The sequence below is a fragment of the Lissotriton helveticus genome, chromosome 2_1, assembly GCF_964261635.1.
Source record: "Lissotriton helveticus chromosome 2_1, aLisHel1.1, whole genome shotgun sequence".
NCBI lineage: Eukaryota > Metazoa > Chordata > Amphibia > Caudata > Salamandridae > Lissotriton > Lissotriton helveticus.
The window spans coordinates 768,080,062-768,095,701 of NC_136059.1; the positions used below are offsets into that span (position 1 = coordinate 768,080,062).

The 15,640-nt window shown below is 45.0% G+C and overlaps 2 protein-coding genes across 24 annotated transcripts in view; one reads left to right on the plus strand and one right to left on the minus strand.

The window, feature by feature from the left end:
* FER (FER tyrosine kinase) overlaps nucleotides 1–15,640 on the plus strand; it is a 1,039,778-nt gene that overhangs the window by 280,071 nt on the left and 744,067 nt on the right. The window lies entirely within an intron of this gene.
* LOC144818244 (uncharacterized) overlaps nucleotides 6,167–15,640 on the minus strand; it is a 273,766-nt gene continuing 264,292 nt past the window's right edge. For all 22 annotated transcript variants that reach the window (XR_013607077.1, XR_013607076.1, XM_078675481.1 and 19 more), the window contains 2 exons: nucleotides 7,091–7,184; nucleotides 6,167–6,678 (listed from right to left, as the gene is read on the minus strand). The gene's annotated coding sequence lies outside the window, so the exon portion shown is untranslated. The remainder of the gene's footprint in view (nucleotides 6,679–7,090; nucleotides 7,185–15,640) is intronic.

Sequence of the window (15,640 nt, forward strand, 5' to 3'; positions counted from 1 at the left end):
ATTAGCAAATTGTCAATCGCAAATTACCCCTTCATTTCCATGGGCCAGGAGGCCCATAGGAATGAAAGTGCAATTTGCAATTAGCAATTTGCTGATCGCAAATTAGGGATGTTTCCAAGGGTGCAGGGGTGTCTCAAGAACACCCTGCTGCACCCCTGAAAAAGACATTTGGGGGCATATGGCGCACATACATGCCCTAAGGGCATGTATGGGCGTCATATGGCACCTTTGGTTTTTATCAAAAAAGATTTTTGATAAGAATTCGCAAATTACCACCAACTAGAAGTTGGTGGTAATTTGCTAATCCTTAATGGCATTTTTTGCATTTTATTTGTTTGATACATTGCATTTAAGGAATCGCAAAATTTGCAATTCCTTAAGTGCAATCGCAAAATAAGGATTAGCAAATTTTGCTATTCCTTATTTTGCATCAAACTAGTTTGATACATTCCATTTGTCTAATTAGCATTCGCAAAGGCCGAAATTCGCAGAATTTCGGCCTTTGCGAATGCTAAATAGCTTGATACATATAGCGGTAAGTGTTCATTTAACATGTCACATGATTCCCGAAAAGTAAACAATAGCCAGGCTTTCTCTATACTGAGGTAGGGGCAGTAAAGATTAGGAACTCGTTGAACTTGTCACAGAAGCACCGAATGGAAAGAGCGCTCAGGAGCACAAATTGCACTTTCTCATCCATGCAGGATAATATAAGGCTCGGAGTGCGAGTCGGAAGCACCTTGTGAATAGAGAAAGCGGAGTTTGTTTTGAAGAATTTCCAGCTGCACCATTTCAAGGAAATATTATGTGACTTAGTTCACTCTGCACACAGTGTGTTTTAGAGTCTAACTTGTATACCCTGGTTCGCGTCCCCACATCGGCATTTACCAAACCATTGTGTAATTCTGGGCGAACCACTGCCTCGCCCAACGTTTTAAGATCTAAATGTGTGTGACATATAACACCAATCAATATGTCTAATGTATCCTTCCCGTATTGGATTGTCCCATGAATCACCATTTACCCCATCACTGATGTATGTGCCCGCACAGCTGCATGTGATCTAATATTACATTTTGTTAGTATGTACTCGACTTCTGGCAAGACAGTCCTTCGTTTATAGTCATATCTTCCTCCCAACATATTGGTTTTACTCATTATAAAGATACGCTGACTCATGGTCCTCAGGAGAACGTCACACAGTGCTTAAGACAATCCCAGCTGGGGGTCCTCGGGGGAGGGGGCTGCTCCTGCAGCAGCACGTGCTGCACTGGTGCACGGCAGTGCGTCACAGTGCACTGCCGTCTCTCCACCTAAGAGACAAAGGTCCCTCCGGAGGAGGAGTGGCAGTGGATTGTTTTTCCTTTCTCACCGTCTCCTAAGACACGCCCAGCTCATGCTACTCGCATTGTTCTAGCAAATAACAGCCTTTTTGCTTTCGTTGTCTAGTAACAGGTCTAGCAATTGTAACTAAGGTCTGAAAACTACAACACTCTGCGATAAGGAGATATCCTGGCTCGAGCACTCCATGTGTAAAAGACTTGTTATTACTCCTTATGTTACTCATCAAGCATGGAGGCATGACAAAGATGTGGATAATTAGTGTTCAGCGGAACACGAAGTCCCAGTGCAGTGTATCAAAAACAGCTCATGAAATGGGCAACATAGATACATCGTGATATTAGACAATGCTTTGAGCACCGGTGCCGACGTATATGTTAATGGCATGTGAGATAGGTGCGCTGGAATAATCTTTTTTATGGTAACCGAGGCACTACTGGCGGGTTACCTTATCATTTGCAATGCAATGGGTCTAACATTATTGAAAGCTTTAGCTATTGGCATTGCATTATTATTTGCAGTGCCAATAGCTCAAACTTTCAGCAATGCAAGACCTATTGCAGTGCAAATGCTTGTTTTGATAAGTGTCTAGCTATGGATTTTAAACCCTAGCTCAGCCGGCACCTAGGGAAACCTAGCAAACCTATACAATTTTGACAACTTGACACCCAAGGTAATCCAGGATGGGGTGACTTGTCTAGCTCTCACCAGGTTCTGTTACCCAGACGACTTTGGTGGAATGTGTGGTGGGTGGAAGTGTGTGGACCCACGCATATTCCAGAACTTTCCATCACAGAAATGTGGGGATAATGGTTTTTTTTTGTTTGTTTTTTACAAAGAATGAGGTTTACAAGGGACTCTGGGTAACAGAAGCTAGTGAGAGCCACACAAGTCACCATATCATGGATTCCCCTGGTTGTCTAGTTTGAAAAAAATGTATAGGTTTGCTAGGTTTCCTTGGGTGCCAGCTGCACTAGGACCTGAAATCCACAGGTAGGCACATTCTGCAAAAAAGACAGTGCCTAGTGGGCTTTCTGCGGCCCTGGGAGGGAAAATCGTGGGCTGTTGCCCCGATATGCCCCCAAAAAGAATGTGGATTTTTTTTGGGAGGGGGGGGGGCACACATTAGAAGAATGTGGCTTTTTTTGGTGGGAGGGTGGGCACATTGGGATGTCCATTCTGTGCCGCTCCCACCCCTATGTATACAAAAGTCAGCATAATCGCTAGCGCCTAGTGGCCTCTCTGCCCCCCCCCGGGGGACAGATCAGGGCTACTGCCTCATCTGCCTCCGGGTTGCAGAAAAACGGTGGCATTTTTTGGGGGGTGTCGGCACTGGAATGCCCATTCTGGCAGCCCCTACACTTAATTTTGGGGGAAAAAATCCCAATCCCTGGTGCCTAGTGGGGTTCTGCCCCCCCCCCCCCCCCCTCCCGGGGCAGATATGGGGCTATTGCCCCATCTGCCTCCTAGGGGGCAGAAAGACTGTAGTATTTTTTTGGGGTGGGGCATGGGCATCCCCATTCTGGGCAGTCCCCACCCCTACGTATATAAAAAAAATCCTTGGTGCCTTGTGGGCTTTCTGCCCTCCTGGGGGGCAGATCAGGGGCTACTGTCCTCCCGGGGGCAGAAAGACGGTGACTTTTTTGGGGGAGGTGGGGGCCTTGGCATGCCCATTCTGGGCAGACCCCACCCCAAACTTTGGGGGGAAAAAATCCCTAGTGCCTAGTGGGATTTTTGCTCCCCCGGGGAGGGGGTAGATAAGGGGCTATTGCTCCATCTGCCTCCGGGAGGGTCGGGGGCAGAAAGACTAGCATTTTTTGGTGGTGCTGCATTGGCATGCTCATTCTGGGCAGCCACCACCCCTTTGTATATGTAAAAAAAACAAATCCTTGGTGCCTAGTGGGCTTTCTGCCCCTGTACTCATGACGAAATGGTGCCTTCACGAGCACAGGAGCACTGGTGCTCATGACGGAACCATTCCATCTTGAACACCGAAAGGAATAAAGGTGTCCATTAATTGTTTGCAATCCCCCCTACTATGAAGTTGTGTGTAGGAGAATCGGATAAGAGAGTAACAGTCCCAAAAATATAGATCGACACCTGTAGGGCTTTAAACATTTCATAGTGAAAAAGGAGTATTGTTAATTTTAACATCCAATAGTAACCACCATCCAGTATCATTCTGGTTTAATTGAACACTTAAATATTCAGTGATTTGTGAACTAAAATTAAAACACCATTCTTATTATTAACTGCAGGAGAGCAATAGACAGAACCCACCCATTGCCTCTGCATACAGTCAATGTCACTTTCCTTAAGATATGAATCCTGTAGAAAAGCAATCTGGCATTTCAACTTAGAGAGGTGGGTCAACACCCTCTGTTTTTAACAGGATTTCAAAGTCCTTTTACGTTCCAGGAAAACAACACCCAAATTCGCCATGGAAAACTTAAACAATTACTTATAAATGGAGAGACTAGAATAAGTTTTGCAATGATTAACCTGACACCAAAGAAGTAAAAGGTAAGGTAAACTGAAGGAATGAACAGGGATATGAGTATGAGTAAAAGTTAGAATAGAGCGGTTAGTAAATATAAAGAGAAAGAAGAGAATAGAAGGAGAGAAAACAGATAGAGGGGGAACACAGGGCAGTAGGGAGTGAACAAAACACCTCCCTGGTGTATTGAAAAGCAAATGGATATCAAAAAGTCGATAGACCTCAGTCATATCTTTGAAAAAAATTTACAGGAAAAAAATACTAGTTAAGAGCATGGGGGTAAGACCAGATGTCCAGCCTGAACGAGAGGCCAGGAGGATAAGAGCATGGGGGTAAGACAAGATGTCCAGCCTGAACGAGAGGCCAGGAGGATAAGGAAACACAACATATGAGGTCAGGAGCAGAGGCTTAATACAGAACTAATAAAGGAGAGAATAAACATATTCAAATAAATAAGGGACACAGGACAGGTATAGCAGACACACAACCTGAAGACTGAAAGTGGAAGGATGACAACATCCATCACAAAATGATCCAACAGACCAATGAAATGTAGAACCTGTAAAGACACATCAAAAACAATCAGAAAACACAAGAATAAGAATTACACAGATCAAATTTTGTTGAGGTCCATATCTTCTCCCCTATGCTAGTGGATGAATTGGTTAAGGTCCTTGGGATATTCGAAAGTAGTCTTCTTGTCTTTGTAAGTGACCTTAAAGAAACATGGTTGGATAAGCCCATACTGAGCATTCATGGATCTCAAAGCTGGTCTTAACTCTAAAAACACTTTTTGTCTTGCAGCAGTGACCTTGGACACATCCTGCCCTAAAACATTTTTTGCCCTGACCAGAGCATCTGTTTACTTTGTTTGGCCATCAAAAGGACTTCCATAAGATCAGAATATTGTAAAAACAGAGCAATAATCCCTCTAGGCCTGTTCAATGTTGTAGAGGGAAAAGGGGCCGATCCTATGAGCTCTTTTTGGATATTCAGCTCCACCGGAGATTTCAACCCAACAATTATGGGAATGTGCAACTTAAAAAATGTAATCATGTCTTGACTGCCCGACAATGAAAGAAAGATTCCTTGGCTCTTGTGGAGGAAAACTAGCAGGCGGCCATCTTGTTTGCTGGCTCCCCTCATTGCCTATTTCGACTATGCCACATTACCTCGCATGCTTTTTCATGCATTACCATTACAACGCGGTCATTACAACAACCGCGTTGTAACAACACATGCCATTACTCCGCAAGTCGGAACAACGACTTGCTCATGGGGGGTCTCAATGTTGGAATAGTATAATTTACTGTTCCAACTCCAGTCTGTGCAACAGTAGGGAAGAATGTTGTTCCGACTTGCAGAGTAATGGCATGCCTTGTAACAACGCAGTCGTCGTAACAACCGCGTTGTAATGGCATTCGGTGTTTCGGATTGGTGGTAAACGATGTTTACGCCTATTTTATGCAAGATGGCATTCTGGTTCCTAAGTTTTAGAGAACAGTCCTATAAAATTTCCATGCTCTGCAATCACTGCTGAATTTGATTTATTCAGTTAGCTGACTGTTGTAAAGTGAAATCAGTTCCACTCCATCTGCATTGTCTTTTCTCTGAATTGGGATACCTCCTTGGCTCATATCAGAAATTAAGTGTCCTTGTAACCACTGGCCTTTTTGGTCAGGGTAGACCCTCTGGATCTGGGATTTGCAGTAGGGTTGAAGTTTATCCTTTTATTTTAATTTATTTTATCATGCCAACCCAAACATCCCTTTGAGTAATCTGCATTATATATTTACTGATATTGTTCCCTTCTGGAGATTGGGGCCACCAGTAGCTCCCCTGTTGGGATCGCTTTTATGTGAAATTATTTACTTGGGCATGCCGGTGACCAGAGACATGGTCTATTTCTGTTACCCCCGTTGGGAAGAGTGGTGCTCCGTAAGATGATCAGCTTTCTGAAATTCCTTTACGCTGTGCAAAATACACCATTCTGGGTCTTCTTCCAAGATGTGGGTTTTGTGGGATGGAGGTATACACAGGATTCTTTTATATTCGATGATTACAACTCTGTACGATGTGGGGGTTTCATTCCCGGACAAGTGCAGGTATTACTGGGCTTGTCACGTAAGGAAGGTAAAAGAATGGACCCCGTCCCCCTTGGAGAACCATTCCACATTAATGATAGGCATCCCATGGTAGACCTTGAGTATCGCAAGTCAAGGGAGAATCCCTGGAAAACACTCAATTCTATTGTATAAGTATATGCCTTCACACTCATACACATGCGGAGGATATGGGACGTACACAGTATCGATTTCCACACTAAAATGAAAGTTCACAAGCTTTTAATTCTTTTTGGAAATTAATACAATAAAAGCACAAATTTATACGCAAGTTAATAACATTTCAGAAAAGTTTTCCTGAAACATGTAATTACATAAAGTAAAATGAAAATGCAATACAATTTACAAATTCTAAAAGAAAGCAAGAGAGATACTACAATACATCTAAAACATATTCAATACATGAATTAAGGAAACTCAACAGATTACATTCATAATTTGCATAATATCTAGACAACAAAAAACCCCAACTCGTAGTGGCCTACACGTTATCTCGCCACTCCTTTTAGATATCCAAAGGCCTCCTTACGTTCTTTTTCTGGGCTACTAACAGTATCATAAATATACGAATATCTGTTGTTCCCTGGGCTAAAATTGGATTTTAATTACACAACTGCGTCGACGCATTTCGGTGTCATATCTCCGGATACTTGAACACCTTCTTAAGGACTTTCCAACTCTCTGGGGTCACCGGCTTCACAAGTTATATGGGACACCCTTCAAAATACATAGAGAAAAGTGTCATTGTTCATATATTGTAGACTGGGCATAGTTCCACTCTACGCATTGCTCATTTCATATTACAGCATCTTGGTATCTCACATCAGGGAATGGCACATTGTGTTTAGCTACTGTATTTGAACTCTGTATTACAGTATGTTGTGTACCCACAAGGTTAAGGGATTCCTTATCACCCTTTTCCATTTTCACAAATATGCAAATTACATCATGTCTTCATGAACTCATTAAGTTGGACCATTTCAGGTTTCATTTTTATTCAGTATACTGAGTCTATTAATGCCCTCCGTCTCATTATAGTGTAGAAAGCGTGGGGATTGTATCAGGGAGGGAACCATACTCTCTCACACGTGCATCTCACATCACCTTTAAGACCTCTATTTGTACTTGCCTTGCTTACGATGTGCAAGGTAGGGTGTAGTACTTCCACCAGCTCGGGTTCTTAGAATATCCATTTGGTTATGTTCCGGACCTTACGTTTCTCTCTAATAAAGATAGAAACAGGTGGTTGTTCTGTCAATTCTATCTTAGTACAATGAAGAAAATTACATATTTATATGTATTTGTGCCCCCAAGCGCTACCCTCTCACCATCTGCCATGTTGAATAAAAACCCCTGCATTACTTCACATTCAGAGGCCTTATTTCTCTGTCACCAGGCCCCTCCATGCCAGACCCTGAAAGAGGCACACGTTACATTTCTCTGCAGCACATTAGATATTTTTTTGAGCAGTCACGGAGAATAGGCCCAGCCCGGGGTGTCTTAACAGTGTCAAACAAGGGTCGACCTGATAAAGCTGCATCCCGGCCCCGAGCAGGAGGCGAGCAGAAGCCCCTCTGCAGAGATAAGGCCCAGTTTTGCTGTCGGCTCTCAGAGATAAGTGGGGCCCATGTCAAGGGAAACCTCCAAGACAGTTACACAAGGGGTGGACAGGAAGGGCCAAACCAACTGCTAGAATGAAGCAGCAACACTTCTACAGATGAGAGCAATCTGCATGCTGCCCCGAGCTAGAGATAAGACCAGACATGCTAGTCACTCTGACACCCAGGGCCCTCCCTGGCCAACAGAAAGGAAACAGCCCTCATGGAGAAGTCTGATAAAGTTACGCAAACAGGCAGGGCGAGTTTTAGCTGACCTTGCTGCCCCCTCTATGCACCCACCCACCTATGACTCATTACAGTGAACGCCTACATGCTCATATCTTTTTCTTTCCTTCTGCTTGGAGGGCTCCTCCCTATGTATGCAAAGAATGTATAAATATTGTGCTCTGTGAATAAAGCTCAGAACTCTCCTGAACCTGCTTGGTGAAAGGAGCTCTCCCTTAGCTCGAGTTAATGCAATAAAGCCCATTGACTCTAATACCACGGACTCTGCTCCTCATTTATGCTTGACCCTTTTGATATTTATTTATTTATAGAAATTATGATAGTGTAAATAATTTATTTACGACATAATCTGGCGCCCGAATAGGGACGCATCCCCTTCCCCACGCGCCGGCGATGTAGGTCGGCCCCTGCCCCCTTCTACAGCCTAGACGGACTTCAAGTGTACACGCCAGCGGGACTTCCCGCCAACTCCCTCAGGCCCACGGAGGAGGCGGGCTGCGACCAGACATCCACACGAGGCGGTGAGGAAGATTGCGGAGCGTCCTGACCCAGAGCCCAACCCGTGAGAGAGCCGAGTCCGAGGTCTTCAGAGGTCCGCCATTCCTGCGCAAGCGTCAAGCGTCCGATGACCAGGTCTTCAAGTTCTGCTTCCCGGTGAGTACCACTGAGAACGCATAAAGACGGGTTCATTTAATGAACACGGTAAAGACGTGTCTCCTTCACGAGACCGGTATGGTTGTACTGTATTCCAGTACATAAGTATATGTTGTATATGTTTTGAGTTTGAAATTGTTTTAGTTAGGTTCCAGCATGCCGTTGTTTTCAAAATTGCGTAAAATAGGCACTAAAAAGGGACTATTAGAAGAGGCAGTTAATGTCCCGCCAAGAGATACTCCCGGCCATTTTATGTATAACAAACATGGCATCAGCGCTATTCTCTATTTAGACCTCTGGGTAGATTACACAAAGGATCTAGAGACGGTGCATAGATGGCCTGCGACCGGCACATGGGATTCAGAATGTATTATGAGAGTAGAGGAACAACTATGGAAAACGAAGTCGAGGCCCTCGTAGAAAGAGGCCATTGAATTATGGCGCAAAGAGGCTAATAGGAGGGCCCTAAAAGAACTTAACAAAGCCGAGAAAAGCAGGCAAATGTCAGAACAGGCAAAAGAAAAAGAGTTACTAGAAGAGGGTGAACAGGTTCGAGTGGAACAAATGGATAGGGAAAGAAATGCTCTTGTTGCTGGTATCTACCCTGTACTCTCAGAGGAGATTGCAGAGGAAGTTCCCCAAAATGTACCCCTTAAAATTAAACCAACGGCACCAGAGGCGTTCCTTTCCGCCTACCTAGCAGAGCCACCCCCAGCCTACATAGATGCACCATTTCCCCCGCTCCCACCAGAGGCCGCGCCCCAGCCAGTCCAGGACCAACAACAGGTTTCCGGAGGTGCGGAAGGGGGGGGGATAAGGAAATAAAGGATGACGTTGAACTCCCTAGATGTATATATGATTTACAGCCAGGTATTACTGGTCCAATGCGCGCCATATCAATACGAGTAAGGCAAGCCATCGCAGAGCTAGATGGACTGCCTGATATGAATACACATTTAGATGCCTTGTATAAGTTCATCAGAACAGGACGGAACCATGAATGCGTAGCTCAAGCTATGGAAAATAGAAAAGTAAAAGCTAAGAACAACATCCTCTGTTTTATTGTCAACTGTCTGATCAGGGAACGTGATGAGGGTGATGGGGACGTGGAGGTTAGTTTAATAGAGTGGAGCGACAGCATCAATAACGGTAAACATGATAGGGTAGCGCAGACAGAAGCAATGACGAATAAGATTAAAAAGAAAATACTAGCAATACGTAACGCCGAGAAGGAAGGCAGGGATAGTGTGTCAGAGGAAGGGGATAATAACGAGACGCCAGACAAAATGAATTTTCTGGGCACGGCACTGTAATGGCGCCAAACACCGTGGACCTCAGAAAACAAGGGTTAACAAGGAAACAAACATCTCTCCTGAGGATTTGTTCCAAACAACTGAAAAAGCCCTAGACCATTGGATGGACGACGAGCCACCCCTCACGCCACATGAGAGGGAGTTGGCTCGGTCGGCTACCCAGTGGGTGTCCCAACATCATGTATATAATCCCGACATAGTGGCCCAGATGTTCCTGAGCCTCCCACCACTCGAACAACGCCTGGCCAGCATCTATATGGTCCAACACTTGATCACGTTGTATGAGAGCCAATATCACCACCCTGGCAAATTATATAAAATACTGGAAAAGGTAATACTAGATAGATGGATGGAACAGGGCCCAGAACTGATTAACACCATTTTAGACTTGCGTCTCCAATATGAGCAATTCCTGTCCGCCTCAATGACACCAGACCCTCGCCCCAGAGGACAGTACCCTCTGCGAGAGGTCCACCCCATAAGAAAAATAGATGGCACTGTCCAGCGGGTATATGTCTATACCCCTCTCACCAAGCTAGAAATACTGGAAATGAAGAGGTTGTTACCTTCCCATGATAAAGACCCGGGGGGGTTTCACAGAGAAATAAAAGATATACTCCGCATAGGAGACTATACTTACCCTGATATCCTAAGGTTACTAAAGGTCTTGTTACCAGCAGGCGTTTACGAGAAACTTAAAGAGAAAGACTGGGATGTGGGAGATAAAATGTTGAAGTGGGCAGAGTTGCAAGCTGAAGATGCAGGTAGGGTCCCGGGGGATGGCCTTGGTGAAAAAATTAAGGTGCTCCCCGAACTCCTTATACAAATTTTACCAAGACTAATGACGACTAAAAAGGAAGACTGGGATGCAATTTCAGCCTGTAAACAGAAACCAGAGGAAGACACGAGCGATTACTACACTAGGTTGGAAAAATGCTTCGCTGTCAACAGTGGTTTAAAACACAGTAGTGAGGCCTATCCCCACCTTTTTGTGACCAAACTGGTAGATAACGCCCTTCCTCAGATTAGTAATAGAGTGCTTAAGGTTGAGAGCACTTGGCAAGCAAATAGCCCCTCACAAATGTTACAGATGTTGCAATACCACCAAAATAGAATAAGGGAAGAGCAAGAACAAGAAAAGAAGCTCATGAAGGATACAAAAATGAAGGTGCTAGTTGCCCAAACAGTATCTGCAAACACGAACAAGAATGGTACAGCACCCACTAAAGGGACCTGCAATTATTGTAAACAACAGGGTCACTTTGTAAGGGAATGCCCCGTCCTAAAGCACAATATAGCCACAGGTAAAACAAAGGAACGGCCCTATACACCCAGACAGTACAACACTCAACAGACACAAGTCCCCACCCCGCCGCAGGTCCAGACGCCCGCTGCCGCTGCACCTCAAATGTATCAGTACACGCAGTCAGACTACCCAGAATACCAATCTTTTTCATGAAACAGCCTCGAGAGGGAAGATTGTTTGCCCCTTATCCCAATTCCTGTGGACCACGAGGGTCCTTATGTACATGCTCGTTTGCTGGGGCAAGATAGAAAGTTTCTGATTGACACAGGGGCAAGCAGGACTACCATCAGTCATGACGAGGTCCCAGGGGCACCTCTCTCGGGCTCACAGAATATATCCCTGGGATTTTCTGGAAAGCCAATTGTCAACAAAGTATCAGAACCAGTCTCTTTAGGGGTGGGTCCACTGACACGCACCACAGACCTACTATTCACTAAGACATGTCCAGAAAATGTACTAGGTATAAAGACCCTAAAAGAACTGGGAGCAGTTATCTGTTGCTCACCAGAAGGAGTAAGACTGTTTTTGCGTGATTTCAAAGGGCATTTCACGGTTAGAGATTTTGATCCCAGACTTCAGGATGTCCCACAGTATCTATGGGCACAAGGTTCGACTGACGTAGGTTACATGGATATAACACCACACGAGGTCACTCTTAAGGAAGGAGTAGTCCTACCCCGAATACGACAGTACAGGATTCCACCTGAGGCTGAAACAGCCTTATTAAAAATAATTCAAGAACTCATTGAACAGGGGGTGGTGGTGGAGACAGACTCGAATGTGTGTAACTCCCCCGTCCTCCCTGTTCTTAAACGCACAGACCCTCAAGCACCCCCAGTTTACAGACTAGTAGTTGACCTTCGAGAACTGAACAAATGTGTGGTCCCACAATACCCAGTGGTCCCAGACATTTCCTCATTATTTACTGCCATTGATTCTGAGGCAACATTTTTCACGGTCATTGACCTGAAGAATGCATTCTTCAGCATTCCAATACATCCTGACAGTCAATATCTTTTTGGATTCAGTTTAAAAGGACGCAGCTTTAAATTTACAAGAGCTCCCCAAGGCTTTACAAAAAGCCCAAGTGTTTACAGTCAGGCATTAAAGAGACAACTTGACAGTATTAGTATGCCTACTAACACAGCATTAATACAGTACGTGGATGACATTCTCATCACAGCAAGATCAGAAACTGACTGTGAATAGGCTTCCCTCACGGTCCTTCATTTTCTGGCGGACAAGGGGCACAAAGTGTCCCCCTCAAAGTTGCAATTCTGTGAACAGCAAGTGGCTTACTTAGGGCACTTGCTGTCCAAGGAGCGTAGGCAGCTGACACAAGAACGAATTAAATTGATTTCCAACATTTCACAACCCAAAACACAGAAAGAAGTACGTGCATTCATTGGCCTTACTTCCTATTGCAGACAATGGATTCCCCAGTATGCCCACATAGCCAAGCCACTCATACAATTGACTACATTGGAGGCGGCCACCTCTAACGTCCTCCCTTGGACATCAGAGCACACCTTAGCATTTGAGGAACTAAAACGGGCGTTATGTCAAGCGCCAGTTTTAGCCACTCCTGATTACAAGAAACACTTCACCCTGTTCGTGACAGAGCGGGATGGAACAGCACTATCTGTTCTCACACAAGACCAAGCAGGGAAACACAAGCCATGTGCTTATTTTTCTAGTACACTGGACCCTGTAGCACAGGCTCTGCCAGCATGCTTGAAATCTGTTGCAGCCACAGCTTTGGCCATAAGACAAAGTGACTCGATAGTGCTGGGACACTCCCTGACAGTACAAGTACCACACGCAGTGGAAGTTCTCCTGAATAGGACACAGACACAACACCTGACTGTAGCAAGATTGACAGGATACGAGCTGACACTATTTCAACCCCACATAGAGATTAAAAGATGTAACATACTCAACCCTGCCACTCTTTTACCCTCAAGCACAGATGACACCACACCCCATGACTGTGTGGAAGTAATAAATGTAGTGACGAAGCCAAGACAAGACTTGACAGACGTTGCACTCCCAGACCCTGACATAACGTTTTATGTAGATGGATCATGCATGAGAACAGGGGCAGGAGAATTAGTGGCAGCATACGCCGTAACTACTGACCATGAGATCATAGAGACACAAAGAATAGATATCCTGTCGGCACAAGCAGCAGAGCTCATTGCTTTTACGCAAGCCTGTAAACGAGCAAAACAGTTAAGGGTTAACATCTACACTGATTCACAATATGCGTTTGGGGTAGTTCATGACTTTGGGGTACTATGGAGGGAGAGAGGTTTTCTGACCTCACACGGGGCCAAGATACAGCATGGCCCTCTCATACAGGCCTTGTTAGAAGCAATACACCTACCTACAGCCATAGCGATCCTGAAATGCAAAGCACACACCAAGGCCACAGATGTCATTTCCCAAGGTAATGACCTGGCAGACCGAACTGCTAAACAGACAGCTCAGACTCCAATTGACATAACAAACTCACAGGTATTACCACTGACAAGTACTATGACAGTCAGGGATCCCTCCAAAGATGTACAAGATATACAGACCCATGCCACTCCAGATGAATTAAAGAAATGGACTGAACAAGGAGGGATCCAGACTGACCAGGGTTGGATGACTAAAAACAAAAATACATGGTTCCTCCCAGATTCTATGGTACAGGTGATAATAGAGACAGCACATAGCCCGGCACACTTGGGAGAGAAGGGAATGTTGGATAGCCTGCAGAACATCTGGTTTAACAAACACTTGCGAGCGGCAGCAAAACAGAAAGTGAAGACTTGCATGATTTGTTGCCAATTCAACCCTGGAAAAGGCATCTCAGTGGAACAGGGTGGATTTCATCCCCCTGATCACCCTTTTGAGGTTCTCTAAATGGATTATATCCAAATGGACAGATGTAGAGGTCACAAGTACGTCCTGGTAGTGGTGTGTGCCCTAACCAGATGGACAGAAGCTTACCCAGTCCCAGATTATACTGCAGTTACAACAGCCAAACAGTTAGTGAGGGAGTTCTTCCCTAGATACGGGTTGCCACGTGTCATTTACTCAGACAATGGCCAGCCCTTCTCCTCTGAGCTCATGAAACAGGTGTCCCTTCTGTTGGGATATACCTGGAAGTTCCATTGTGTAAGGCATCCCCAAGCAGCAGGTCTAGTAGAGAGACATAACCAGACCCTCAAAACAAAATTAGCTAAAGTCTGTGCAGAAAAGGGCGTGGATTGGATGGTAGCCTTACCGGTTGCCCTCTTTTACATGCGCATGGTAGCTCATTCTAGAACCGGCCTATCCCCATATGAGGTGGTCTTTGGAAGACCGCCGAATATGTGGGGTACACCAATACCTAAAATAATAACTGATGTTGACAGTACTATGCTCACAGATTACCTGGCTTCCTTGATGTCTGCACTACTCTCTTGCCGTTCGCAGGTTGCCGCTGCCTTCCCTGACAACACCCAGGTCGAGGACCATGCCATAGCCCCAGGGGACTGGGTGCTAGTGAGGAACTTCGACCGGACGAGCCCTCTGGACCTCAGGTGGAAGGCACCAAAATTAGTCCTGCTGACGACGAGGACGGCCATCAAAGTGGAGGGAAGAAAGGGGTGGCTGCATGCCAGTCACTGTAAAAAATACTTTGGGACTACCTGAACATTTGCTAAAGACAGTACAGACTTTGAGCCCCCCTTTTTGGAAAAGACTCCCCAGCAAGAGTACACTTCCAAACTGAGATCTAGAAGGTCAGTCGACGTGTGATTGTCTAAGTCCACTCGGTGGTGAAGCGGTTGAACATGATGTCTGACTTGAATAAACTAGTGAACAGTAAAGAAAAAAGGACTAATATGAGAGAGAAATACTGCAAGCTATTACACAGCAGATGTATAGTGTCTCTGATTCTTGTAATTTTTATGAGCATTGTGGTAATAAGTATTGGCTGGTTCTTACATGTTCTCTATCCACCTGCTGTCTCACAGAACGTCACCACAGTACACTCACATGTTGAGCTCCCAGTACACTTAGAGAACAGAAGAAATGAATTTAAGAACAGTACTTTCATCACCCTTTTACAACAACATCAACTGGCCATAAACACATCCAACTGCTGGGTGTGCGGTCTTCTTCCCCACACAGTTGCCAAAGGCATGCCTTTCATCACTCTCCCTTTTTCTTATGAAGGCTCTTGTACTGGTTGGTGGGAAACAAACAAAGCTTCCTATATGGCCAACACAGACACAAAAGAGCAGTCTCAGCTCCGATATCACCTATACATTTTATGTTGGCGAGGTGAAAAGAACAGGGCATGTGGTACCCCACTAGAGCAGGAAGCCTATGCTGACCACGGTAACAGATCTAATAAGTTATATTATCAGTATATGGACAGGAGAAAAAGATCCGTTTCACCTGTTTTTGTGGCATCAACGAAAGCCCCTTTTTGTGTCCAAAGTAAAGGAAAGATACGTATGGGTGATCGCATCTGCAATCACACAGTAAATTTGAATGGAACAAACAATACACGGCTTATAGGGCAC